The 14,167-nt window shown below is 47.1% G+C and overlaps 1 protein-coding gene across 1 annotated transcript in view; it reads left to right on the top strand.

Annotated features, from left to right (window-relative positions):
• Positions 1–14,167, top strand: part of BICD1 (BICD cargo adaptor 1) — a 1,008,636-nt gene that overhangs the window by 479,872 nt on the left and 514,597 nt on the right. The gene's annotated exons all lie outside the window — the stretch shown is intronic.

The raw sequence follows: 14,167 nt of genomic DNA, 5'->3' as shown, positions 1-14,167 counted from the left end.
TCAGGGAGGACAAAGCCGTAGCGAGAAATTAAATGAATTCTTTGCTTCGGTCTTCACCGAGGAGGATTTGGGGGGACACCGGTGCCGGAAAGAATATTGAAGCGGGGGAATCGGAGAAACTAAACGAATTCTCTGTAACCTTGGAGGATGTAATGGGTCAGTTCAGCAAGCTGAAGAGTAGTAAATCACCGGGACCTGATGGTATTCATCCCAGAGTATTAATAGAACTAAAAATGAACTTGCGGAGCTACTGTTAGAAATATGCAATCTGTCCCTAAAATCGAGTGTAGTACCGGAAGACTGGAGGGTAGCCAATGTTACTCCGATTTTTTAAGAAGGGTTCCAGAGGAGATCCGGGAAATTATAGACCGGTGAGTTCTGACGTCGGTGCCGGGCAAGATGGTGGAGGCTATTATTAAGAATAAAATTGCAGAGCATATACAAAAACATGGACTGATGAGACAAGTCAGCACGGATTTAGTGAAGGGAAGTCTTGCCTCACCAATCTAATGCATTTTTTGAGGGGGTAAGCAAACATGTGGACAATGGGGAGCCGGTTGATATTGTATATCTGGATTTTCAGAAGGGCGTTGACAAAGTGCCGCACGAAAGACTCCTGAAGAAATTGCAGAGTCATGGAATCGGAGGTAGGGTATTATTATGGATTAAGAACTGGTTGAAAGATAGGAAGCAGAGAGTAGGATTGCGTGGCCAGTATTCTCAGTGGAGGAGGGTAGTTAGTGGGGTCCCGCAGGGGTCTGTGCTGGGTCCGTTGCTTTTAATGTATTTATAAATGACCTAGAGATGGGAATAACTAGTGAGGTAATTAAATTCGCCGATGACACAAAATTATTCAGGGTCGTCAAGTCTCAGGAGGAATGTGAACGATTACAGGAGGACCTTGCGAGACTGGGAGATTGGCGTGCAAGTGGCAGATGAAGTTTCCATGTTGACAAGTGCAAAGTGATGCATGTGGGTAAGAGGAACCCGAATTATAGCTACGTCTTGCAAGGTCCGCGTTAGGAGTTACGGATCAAGAAAGGGATCTGGGTGTCGTCGTCGATGATACGCTGAAACCTTCTGCTCAGTGTGCTGCTGCGGCTAGGAAAGCGAATAGAATGTTGGGTGTGTATTAGGAAGGGTATGGAGTCCAGGTGTGCGGATGTTATAATGCCGTTGTATCGCTCCATGGTGCGACCGCACCTGGAGTATTGTGTTCAGTACTGGGTCTCCGTATCTCAAAAAGATATAGTAGAATTGGAAAAGGTACAGCGAAGGGCGACGAAAAATGATAGTGGGGATGGGACGACTTTCCTATGAAGAGAGGCTGAGAAGGCTAGGGCTTTTAGCTTGGAGAAGAGACGGCTGAGGGGAGATATGATAGAAGTGTATAAAATAATGAGTGAATGGATCGGGTGGATGTGAAGCGACTGTTCACGCTATCCAAAAAGACTAGGACTAGAGGGCATGAGTTGAAGCTACAGTGTGGTAAATTTAAAAACGAATGGAGACAATTTTTCTTCCACCAAGTGTAATTAGACTCTGGAATTTGTTGCCGGAGAACGTGGTACGGGCGGTTAGCTTGACGGAGTTTAAAAAGGGGTTAGATAGATTCCTAAAGGACAAGTCCATAGACCGCTATTAAATGGACTTGGAAAAATTCCGCATTTTTAGGTATAACTTGTCTGGAATGTTTTACGTTTGGGGAGCGTGCCAGGTGCCCTTGACCTGGATTGGCCACTGTCGGTGACAGGATGCTGGGCTAGATGGACCTTTGGTCTTTCCCAGTATGGCACTACTTCTGTACTTATGTACTTATGTAGACCTTGTACTAGTGGAATCTCCACAAAATTATTATTATTTTTCAGTGTCCTTATTATGGTTCAACATTTTTATTGATGACAATGCAACAGAAAATATTTTTCATAGTCTGAAAATACATGAGCTCGAATGTGAAAATATCTATTCTTTAAGAAGTCAGAGTGCTACAGTCCATCATCATCATTTTAACCTTTTATCCCCTCCCCCAACTCTCCTTTTTTGTGTTTCAACAAATTTTTATTGCCTTCCTTAAGTCACCTCCCCCCCCCCCCCCCCCCCCCCCCCACTATCCTACCCCAATGCAACGCTCAAAGTGCCGAGTTATCTGAGTTACCTTTGCCAAGGGAGTCTATTCAAAATTTGACTACCTGCTCACGGTGAGATGATATTTAAATACGCCTCCCACTCTGCCAAGAACCTCCCCTGCCTTCCCGGCGACAGGCCCGCACCTCTGGCTTCCCAGATCATTAGTTCATGTAATTTATTCCTCCAATGCCAAAAGGAGGGAGGGTGATCCTGCAACCAATAGAGAAGTATACACTTCTTCCCCACAATGCAAGCCTTCCCTAAGAACAGCTTCTCCCCTCGTGTACCCATGCGCCACAATCCAGGTGCACTAAATACTGCTCTTTCAAAAGTGAGCCTAAATTTCCTGCCCAGTACCTCTTGTAGAAACCGGGAGATCGCTGCCCAATATCTAGAAATACTTCTACATTGCCATAAGCTGTGAAAAAGTGTGGCCTCATCTCCTGTACATTTAAGACAGCAGTATGAATCAGTTACCCCCATATGGACAGCCTGTCTCTGGGAAACGTAAGCCCTATGCACCGACCAAAAATGACACTCCTGTAGTTCTGCACTGTGGACCAACAGTGAGCCACTTTTAAGGGCTGTCAATAGCAACTTTGCAGATATCGGCTCACTCACCTCTCCACTCCACCTGTCCGCCACCACCTGTAAATCACGAGCTTTCTCTCTATTGCATAATTCTCTATGGAACCATGCTACCGAAACCTGACCCACTGCATCTCCGTCTAATAATATTCGTAGCTGGTCGCCAAAACTAGTCGACAAGCTCTCCGATGGCAGCGATCGCAAGTAATGAGTCAATTGTCCATATGCCAGCACGCTCAATAGACCCTGCCCTCCCAACTCCGCAAAAGTTTGATAATCCACCAGAGAACCATCCTGCTGAAGTAAGTTTTCCAACCTAATCACTCCCTTCTCCAACAATTGACGAAACACCTTTGAGTCCCTTCCCGGTGCAAAATCTAGATTCCCCTTTACGGGAAGCCATACACTACTCATGGGGTTCTGCCGCCACAACGGCAGCAATGCTTTCCACAACTGCCACATTGGGCGCAGCAACACACTATCCCGAAAATGTTCTGGCAATCGTCCTCTAGGGCATGTAGCAATGAGGCTACATTCCAGGGGTCAAAGTAGCTTTTTTCCAACCCTATATCTACGTAGGTACTGGTCCCCAACAGCCAATCTCTAAGATGGCGAAGTAGGCATGCTTGATTGTATTCCTAAAATCTGGGAACCCCATTCCTCCAAATCTTGTATTGCCCCATCACATTTTTCCACTTCAGTTCGCCTTCCTCCCCCCCAACAAATTGTGCCGCCAGTTTGTAGAACACCTCCAGGTCTCGCTTAGTTAACCACAGGGGCACAAACTGCATTACATCAAGCCACCTTGGGAAACTAATTTTTTTAACAGATGTACCCTTCCATAAAAGGACACCGGCAAGAACTGACCAACTCGCCAGCTGGTCTTTCGTCTCCTGTAAAAGTTTGAATACATTATTCTTATATAACGTTGAGGTGTCCATTGCCATCTGTACTCCTAGATATCGAAACTTCCCCATCGCCCACCTCAGGGGGAAATCCCCTTCCCACATGCCTCTCACTTCTTCCGAACTCGCCAATGCCTCCGACTTCAATAAGTTCAATTGAAAACCGGAGAAGTCCCCAAATTCCACTAAGCTTTCCATTAGATTCCCCAATGAAGTATTAGGCTCTTTAATAAGCATTAATAAGTCATCTGCAAATGCAGCAGATTTGAAGGTGTATTTCCCTATGGTTACTCCTTTTATGCCTTGGTTATATTGAATCTCTCGTAATAGAGGGTCCAAGGTTAAGACAAAAAGTAGTGGCAATAGTGGGCATCCTTGTCTTGTTCCCCTACAAATCGGAAAGCTATTTGACAATACTCCGTTGACATACACCTGTGCCCGCGGCTCTGCATAAAGCGCTCTCACTGCCTTCAAAAACCCCCCTCCTATTCCATTGGCTTCCAGGACCCCGTACATATAGCCCCAATCCACCCGGTCAAATGTTTTTTCAGCGTCAAAGCTTATTAAAAGAGCCGGGATCCCCTCCGTCCAAATTCTTTCCAATGCTGTTAATATCCTCCTCATGTTCTTTGTTATTACCCACCCCCTGATGAACCCCACCTGTGAGTCAGCTATCAACGACGGTAGCACTCTAGATAATCGATTTGCCATAATTTTTGCGAGCAGCTTTACTTCCGCATTAAGCAACGAGATCGGACGGTAGGATTCCGGTCTATCTGCTGGTTTACCCGGCTTTGGAAGAACTATTATTTGAGCTACATTGAGATATCGAGGTAACTTTTCCTGTTGTATGATATTGGTAAATACTTCCACCAAGATCGGACTAATCTCTGATTTCAGCAATTTATAGAATTCATTCCTAAAAACGTCCGGTCCCGGGACCTTTCCCAATGCCCCTTGCTGTATTACTAGCTCCACTTCCTTCACCGTCACCGGGGCCTCTAATCTTGCCAGATCAGAGACCATTATACTGGGCAAGTCCATACTGGACAAATAAACCTCACTATTCTCCTGTAACGTGGTTTGTGCTTCGTAGAGATGGGCAAAAAAAATCAACAAAACCCCCATTAATAGCTTTATCTGCGTGGTGTCTTTGACCATTGGAGTCTATTAGTGTGGTCACTTTTGTTCGCCCCCTGTTTCCTTTAGCCAGACAAGCGAATAAGCCACTGCTCTTATTCGCAAATCAGTGCCGTAGCGAGGGCGGCTGACACCCGGGGCAGCTTGCCGCTGCGCATCCCCCCCCGGGTGCAGCATGGCGCATCCCCCCTCGTTGCACGCGCGCACCCTCCCCCCCCAAGTGCATTCTTACCAAAGGGGACGGGCGGGAGGGCCGCTCCGCCCCAAGTGCACGTCGCTGGGAGCTGCATCGGCTCCGCTGGTTCCCTGCTCTCTCTGCCCCGGAACAGGAAGTAACCTGTTCCGGGGCAGAGAGAGCAGTGAACCAGCGAAGCCGACACCCCCTCAGCGGCATGCACCCGGGGCGGACCGCCCCCCCCCCTTCCTACGCCATTGTCGCAAACCTTTATAGTTGATATTTATAGTAAGCATGCAAGCGTTTCGCCCGATCATGCAACAATTCATTTAAATGTTGCTGTGCTTCCAATAACTGCTTTTTCACCCTCAATGCCGGATTCTCCCCAAATTGCCTACGGAGAGAAGTCACTTGCTGTTCCAGGCGCGCCACCTCCCTGCGGCGCACCTTTCTCTGATGGCTAACATACGAAATCACCTCCCCTCGGAGAACCGCTTTCGCTGTCTCCCAATACAGACCCGGTTGAACCCTATGTTGAGCGTTGGCTTCTGCATAAAGTTGCCATTTCGAGACCAAAAAAGGCAAAAAATGACTGTCCCTGTAAAGAAAAGATGGAAAGCACCAGCCACCTTCCCCAGAGACAGGCTCCCCAATAAACTTCACCTCAACCCAAGCGTGGTCTGAAATCATTATGGGGCCTATCCTGGTTTCTTCTACCTGTGTTAATAGCTCCGGTGAAATCAACATATAATTAATCCTGGACATTGTATCATGGGCCCTAGACATGTGTGTGTAGTCCCTTTCTAGTGGATTAAGCATCCTCCAGACATCTATCACGCCCAATGCAGATTCTAATAAAAGCACCCCTCGTTCTGTTTGAGCCAATTCTCTATCAGTGGGTGCAGAGCGATCCAACTTTGGATCTGCTACATCATTCATATCCCCTCCCATCACTATCGGTAAATCTCCCAATCCCAAAATCTGCTTAATCACTCCTTTGAAGAACTTCCTCTCAAATACATTTGGGGCATATATGTTACATAAGATCATCGGCTGACATTCCAGGACTACATTTGTCAGTATAAACCGACCTTTAGGGTCGGCTATGATTTTCTTTGTTACCAAGTGTAAGCCCTTCTTTACTAGGATCACCACTCCCCCCCTTCTTCCCTCCGCTGGAGCCTCGTATATAGATCCCACCCACAATTTTTAAAATTTTTGATGTTCTGCCGTTGTAAGGTGCGTCTCCTGCAGGAAGGGAACCGAAGTCCCCCTGTCCCGTAAGTCTTTGAGCAATTTTTGTCTTTTAATGGGCGAATGTATACCCCCCACATTCCAAGATGTGAACTTCACTCCTAGCATTTCAACCTACTCCTTCCTTCTCCCATTGCATCCTAATTACCAATATGTCTTTTCCCATCACCCCATACCTGAGGGAATGTCCCAGCCGCCATCCCCCCAGCATGAAGCAATTTGTTCTTATATCACCTTTGTCCATTGTTACTCCCTCCAGCACTTCAAGTGTTGCCCTCCCTCTCCCTTCCCTCCCCCGCCCCCTTCCCTCCCCTCCCCCCTATCCCTCTGTCCCTTATTGTTCCGGAAGCTACCTGGAACCCTTCCAGTCCTGAGCTTGAAGTTACCCTTCCCGACTACTTACTGACCACCTATCTCCCCCATTCTTCTACCCCCTCCTTCCCTCTTCCCCATACCTGTAATCCTATTTGTATTGTACTCAACCCCTCATAACGTACTATATCCTAGGACCCCCCCCCCCACCACCCGTATTCAACAAACTTTTGTCAGTGTCCCCGGTGGAAAATTTCACATATCTCAGAATCCACCCTTCACAATCCCATATCACCCACCCTTTCAACCTTCACCTTTGTTCTCCCCTTCTACCTAAACCTATGATTCTCTCCCCCCCCCTTTGACACTCACATTCGCCCAATCACTCATTCCTGACACTCTGTGTTCCTTCATATTCCTACCCTACCGTTCAGCTCAAACATACTCTCCCTGATTCATACTTCTTTGAACCCACCAGACTCTCCATTCACTGACTTCTGTTTTGCTCTCTATCTACTTATTTAACAGTGAACTAGAGTAACATTAAACAAACCATTCCCCCCTGCCTTCCTCCCCCCTCAATATTACATATACAAATCCTGTTAACTTTCAGTCCATCATCTTCCCCTCTCTCCGTGGATGCTCATCTCTCTGTATAATCCAACACTTTATCGGTCTTCTCCAATGAAGATTCAAATCAGCAAAAGTCCATACTGGTCTTTGTACTCTCACTTCACGGGGCTTCAACCAACTAAGTGTTCCTCCACGCTAATTATTCTGTGCTTAGTACCCATTTATAGCCATGAATATCTCACTCCCTGCAGTCAGATCTTTCAGCTGTCCACCACTCATTCTGATTCAGAGCTCTTACTCCTCAGCTATTCCATAAAACTTGCATGTTCCACTTTGTCAAAAAAGTGTGCACGATCCTGATCAATTATTTTTAACTTTGCAGGGAATAGCAGACAAGCGAACCTTTTGTTCAAAAAGCTTGGCGCAGACTGGTACAAATGCCTTCCGGGCTGCCGCCACTTTGGTGGAATAATCTTGAAACACTAAAATTCTACTGTTCTGGTAACGTAATTGTTTACCTCCTCTAGTCGCTTGCAGTATCCGCATTTTATGTGAGTATTTTGAGGATGGTCACCCTGGGGCGGGTTTCTCCCTCGCGTCGCAGGCCTAACCTGTTTGCCCGTTCCACCCGGAGTTCTCTCGCCAAATCTGGAAGCTCGGCCGCCTCCGGGATCCATTTCTCTAGGAAACTCCCTAAGTCTTTATCCCCAAGCGCTTCTGGCAATCCAACCAGTCTTAAATTGTTCTGCCGTGAGCGGTTTTCGATATCTTCTAACTTCTCCTCCAGCAACTTAAGGCGCTTTTGGGCTCTCGTTTGCTAGCTTCTGCACCGTGTCTTCCACGTTCCCGACACGCTGCTGCACTTCTTTAAGGCCCAATGCCATAGTAGCGTACCGCTCCTCCATGCCGTCAAGTTTCTCTAAAATTTGCTGAAACTTACAGTCCACCGACTGCTACACTGCCTCAGTCACCTCCCGGATGATGTCCGCTGCCCACTGCGAGCTTGGAGTCGGAGACAGCGGTTGACTCTTATCCGCCATCTTAGCCTCCGCTCCGCGTCCCTTCTCACGGCTCTCCTTCCTCACCATTTTGGATGCCATCCGCTCCGGGAATCGCTGCTCTTTGCACTCCGCGATCTCCGCGTTGTTCTGGAGCTTGGTAAGTCCGTTTCGGGGGGGAAACAGGCTGGCTATTTTTCCCTGGATTCTATCGGGTGCCTCGGAGCAGTAAGACCATGCATCCTCACTCCTCATAGCCCAACCAGAAGTCTCAGTGTCCTTATTAAATCGTTGTATTGGTCCTGTAGATTGAGGCACATAAAAAGCTCTGTAGGATCTCTGTGCCCCTCTTTGCGGACTGTAATAGAGTCAACCATAACACCTGGGGTAAACTTTTACCTACTCCCCCATTTGGTTCCTTTTTTTTTTTTGAAAATTTCTTTATTGGAACATGAAGACAAATACAAACATCTGCTGCCACCTGCAGCTCAACGTCACTCAGTACATTACAACCAAAAGGAGAAACATTACAGATTATGCACCTACAAACGTATGCTTTGGTCCCCATGTGTTTTTCCCCCCTTATTAACCCCTACCCTTATAAATGAAACTCCCCCCCTCCCCCGTTTACCCTCCCTCCTCCTCCCCTATCTGGCTATCCATTACTTTGCAAATCAGGGTCTGGTGCCATGAGCAGGTCCCGCGCTCTCCCCCATATATCTTTGTACTGGCGATTGCTGAGCACTGTTGTAAATTTTAGTGTCATATGCACCCATTGGGCCATTTCCTTCATATGAGCCTTCCACCGATCCAAAGATGGAGGTGAAGTGTCAACCCAAGCTTGTAAAATGCATTTCTTCACTAATAATGCAGCCAACAGCACAAATTTACATTGAGCTACACCCAGTCCTTGCTGTCCAAGAGATTCCCCACAGCCCATCAGAATAGCTGAATACTTCCACTCCATTTCGCGCTGCAATGTCTTTTCAATTACTTCCAGCGCACCTACCCATAGCTTATGTAGGCTCGGGCACTCCATAAATGAGTGCAAAAAGGCTCCCACACTCTTCCCACATTTATTGCAAGCATCATCCTCCCACATCCCCATGATCTTGCCTCTCTCTTTAGTGATGTGTACCCTATATAAAATCCTATATTGTATGTCCTGTAGGGCTGCATTTGGGGTAATCTTGCCTAATCCCCCAAAGACCGCGCCCAGTCGTTTCACAGATATCTCCTCACCTGTGTCCCTACTCCAAATCTCTGCTAACTGCGGGATATGTGGCGCATCCTGGGATTCCCGGATTAATTGGCACCATTGTGACAGTCTATTGAGTTTGGGCAGAATTTGCAAAAACATTTTGTCTAACTGCGTGAAATACACCCGTTCCCGATTCCTGCGTTCCACACTCAGCACATAATCTCTAATTTGAAGGTATGCAAAAAATTGCGAGCCCGGTAGTTGTAATTCATCCCTAACTTCGGTGAACGTTGGGAAAGCCGTTTTCCTAAATTGCCCTATAAATCTACAACCCTTTTCGCGCCATTCACTAAATACTGATACTCCCTGACCCGCCGGAAAGGCCATGTTGCCCGTTAGTGGTAGAAATGGGCTAGCTCCTCGCACTGTACTGCCATGCCCCCTCCACCATCTCCAGGCCCTGCCACGTATGGGTTATTCACTATCTTTTTGGCTCCTTTCACTGCCCACGACTCTAATATTGCGAACGGATCATTCTGGCCACACCAACTCTCCCAGAAACCCATAGTGGCATAAAAACTCTCTCCCGACTGCAGTTCATGAATCCACCGTAGTAGCGCTGCCACATTATATGTTCTTAAATCTGATAACTTTAGACCTCCCTGTTTGCGAGTATGAGTGAGTTTCACAAAGGAGATCCGTGGACGTTTCGCTCGCCAAATAAAAGTGCTTATCACACTTCTATACAGACTATCCTCCTTCCTTCGTACCCATAGAGGAAGCATTTGTAAGGGGTATATTAATTTAGGCAGCATTACCATCTTAACCAAAGCAATCCGACCCATAAAATTTATAGGCAAGTCTTTCCACTTGCCGCAAAGTCGTTTTACTTCCTCCACTCGGTCTGTCACATTCTTTTTATATATCCAGCTCTGATCTGCGCTTAAGAACACTCCTAAATATTTAATGCCCTTTTGGGCCCACATCAGAGGGAACTCCACGTGTGTCCTACATGTGCAGGGATCACTGATGGGCAACGCTTCTGATTTCCCAAAATTAATACTAAGCCCTGAAAATTCCCCGTATTCCTTAATAATATCCATCACCAGAGGTAGCGTTTGAGACGCCTTATCCAACATCAAAAGCATGTCGTCGGCAAACAAATTTATTCTGTGTTCTGCACCCCCTACTCGTAATCCTGTTAATCTAGGTTCTTGCCGTATTTTAGCCGCCAGGGGTTCCAGTGTCAGGATAAAAAGTAACGGTGACAACGGGCACCCCTGCCGGGTACCACCCTGTAAGGGGAAAGCATCCGTAAGGGAGTCATTTATGATAATTTGCGCGGTTGGGTTGCTATACAAAGCTCTGATCCATTGTAAGAACTCTCCCTGAATACCAAAGCGCCTCAGGACCCAAAATAGATACTCCCACACTACTTTGTCGAATGCTTTCTCAGCATCCAAGCTGGCCAGTATAGCATCTCCTGCTCTCCCCCTACCTTCAAGTAACACTCGACTTACTTTCAAGATATTGGCCGACGCGTATCTTCCCTTAACAAAACCCACCTGGTCGGGGTGAACTAGACAGGGAACCACTTGACTCAGTCGATCCGCCAGCACTGCCGCCAGCAACTTGAGATCTTGGTTAAGCAGCGAAATGGGTCTATAGGACCCACCTTGCTCCCTATCTTTCCCTGGCTTAGGGATAACGGTGATATGGGCATGGTTCAGCACAGGTCCCATATCGCCCGTTTCCTTCACCTCATTACACATGTGAATGAGGGGTTCGATAAGCAGATCCTGCAGAATCTTATAATATTCTGTCCCTAGGCCATCTGGCCCTGGGACTTTGGCCAGCTGCAAGCGTTTAATTACTCGTTGCATCTCTTTCCCTTGTAGTGGTGCGTCCAGCATCTCTTTCTGACTTTCAGTTAGCGAGGGCAGGTTCACAGCCCTAAGGAACTCTGTACACTTTTCCTCTGAAAAAGGGCCCGCTTTGTAAAGTGTTGTGTAATAGCGCACAAATTCCCTTTCTACTGCCATGTGGTCTGTTGTTACCGTTCCCCCCATTTCTCGGATCTTACCTATATATTGCTTCCCTGATCTCTGCCTCACCAAGACCGCTAAGAGCTTGCCTGTTTTATTCCCCCATTGGTGCAGCTTATACTTGTATAGCTTAATATTGTATAACGCTCCTGCATCCAGTATATCTTGTATTGCCTTCCTACACTCTGCATATGTCTGTCTATTATATTCTGTGGGAGAGACGATGAGAGCTCTGCGGGCGTCCCGTAACCTCCCGGACACTTCTGTAAGTTGAGAGCTCCGCCGCTTATTCTGCGAGGCAACATAAGAAATAATTTTGCCTCGGAGTACAGCCTTCGCTGCCTCCCAGTAAATTCTCGGGTTTACCGACTGGGCATCATTCTCAGCGACGTAATCCCTCCAGCTCTGCCTCAGGTAAGTTTTAAATTCTCTACTCTGGTACAGAGCCGGATTCATACGCCATCTTGCCGGTCTCTTCCTCTCCCCCCACCGCATTTCAGCCCACACTGGGGCATGGTCAGAAACATCGGGCTCCCCAATTCCAGTCTGTTCTACTATCAAGCTGACTGAGTGGGACACAAGCAGGTAGTCAAGACGCGAGTGAACTCCATGCGGGTGTGAAAAAAAAGTATAATCATGCTCTTCTAAGTGTTGGAGGCGCCAAATATCCACCATCCCCAGCTCATTCATAAGTAAATTCACCCCTCTTTCTTCATGCCCCCGCCCCACCTTCTTTGGGGGTTTACAGTCTATAGAGGGGTCACTTGTAACGTTAAAGTCCCCTCCTACAATAAGGTGATATTCATCAGAGGCTACCAATTTAGCTATCAAAGTGGTAAAAAACTTATGAGAGTAAACATTTGGTGCGTATACACTACACAGTCCCACTTTGATACCTTGCAAGGATCCTGTCACTATTACAAAGCGCCCTTCCGGGTCTTGATACATCTTATGCATACTAAATGCAATTGTTTTCCGTATTAGTATGGCTACTCCCCTTTGCCTACCATTGTATGCTGCAAAAAATATGTCTCCCACCCAATCTCTTTTCATCTTAAGATGCTCCACTTTACTTAAGTGTGTTTCCTGTATCAGTGCCACATCGGCCTTTTGCCTCTTGAGTGCCTGTAGTACTTTTGTCCTCTTTATTGGTGAGTGCACCCCATCTACATTTAATGACACAACTTTTAGATTAGCCATTCAGCTCATCTGTTGATAATTTCTAAACTCACCAATACTCTGTGTATCTCTATCCAGAGGCCCCCCAGCTAGGCCTCCAGTCCAGACTTGTTGTTTAACATCTATTTGTAAAGTTATGGAACCTCCTCCCCTCTCACTCATGACCTTCCAGTCCCCTAATATGCTGTTACGTGTGGTATTAATAGCCAGAACTTTCCCCGCTCCCCCATCCCTATCACTATCCTCCCCTTTACTCCCCCCCTTCCCACCCTCCCTTCCCTCACCAACCATTGCATTCCAATTTCCCAACACACACACTCCCATCCATACAATCCTTAACCAAAACATTCCTTCCCCCTACCACTAACTCCCCCGCACTCACAACCCCCGTTTCCCCTAATAGTTCACGCTCTCCCGTTCTCTATACCTATCGCCCCTTCCCTTCAGCCCTAGTCTCCCCTTCCCCTGCAACATCTTAAACCACAAAAACAGGAACAGTAAGGAGTGCCAACATTTTGCTGACACCCTCCAACACATATGCATCAAAGATAACCTTCAAACCCACTTCAACTGTATACCAAGTCCCACAGGAAAAACTTAACTTCCAGCAACATCTGGCTCTCTCGCTCTGGAACCACTATGCTCAAGTTGTCCTCTTCTGCCAGGTCTATTGGTCACTACCAGTGCTTCTTCAGCTTGGTATTGGACTCTTCCTTCCATCTTCCGTGGACTGTCACCTCACTGGTGCTCCCATGACCTGGTCAGTTTCCCCAATTATAAGAACAACAACGTAGACACCAACCATTGGTCACTTATTCCCACTGATCTGGTTAATCCAACGATTCGGGTCCTCACAATTCTAATGTCACAGTTTGAGCGGTCCTTAAATCCCACAATTTCTCATGAGTATCTCTACACTATTCTGGTCCAGTCGTAAGTTTCTTTTCCCACGCACTGTCCTTATAATCCAACAAGTCGCACTGTCACAAGTAAGGTACCATAACTGATCTGTTTTTCAAAAATCTGCTGCAATTCCCTTATATGCGTTCCACATATGCTGCCAGCTCGCTGGGGTCAGTAAAAAACAGTACCTTATTATCAGCCATAACCCGCACTTTAGCCGGGAAAAGTAGAGCAAATTTCACCCCTTTCTCAAACAAGCGCTTGCAATGCTGTCCCATTTTCCTCCTCTGCTCCGAAACCACAGCAGAGTAGTTCTGGAACAGCAAGACTTTACTTCCATTATATTCCAACGCTGCTTTCTTCCTGTATGCCAGCAATATTTTCTCTTTATCGGCATAGTTTAAAAGTTTTGCTATAACTGTCCTGGGGCGGCTCTCCCCCTCTCTGCACGCCCCGATCCGATGGACTCTTTCAACCTGCAAAGGCTTCCCGGAGCACTGTAATCCCAGCTGTTCTGGGAGCCATTCCTCCATGATCCTCCACAATTCTTTATCCTGCACCGACTCAGGAAGCCCAACTATTCGGACGTTGTTTCTTCGGCTCCGATTCTCCAGATCGTCAATCTGCTGCTCCAGGCGCTCACACTTTCGCTCCAGCCCGTCTAATCGGGTGTCTGCTGTCTCCGCTCTGTCTTCTTGCCTGGAAATCCTCTCTTCCGCCTGCTGGAGTCTGGCACTTTGTCTTTCTACTGCCTCCCGAATTTGCTC

The sequence above is a fragment of the Microcaecilia unicolor genome, chromosome 9 (assembly GCF_901765095.1).
Source record: "Microcaecilia unicolor chromosome 9, aMicUni1.1, whole genome shotgun sequence".
NCBI lineage: Eukaryota > Metazoa > Chordata > Amphibia > Gymnophiona > Siphonopidae > Microcaecilia > Microcaecilia unicolor.
This window is presented reverse-complemented; position numbering and strand designations above follow the sequence as displayed.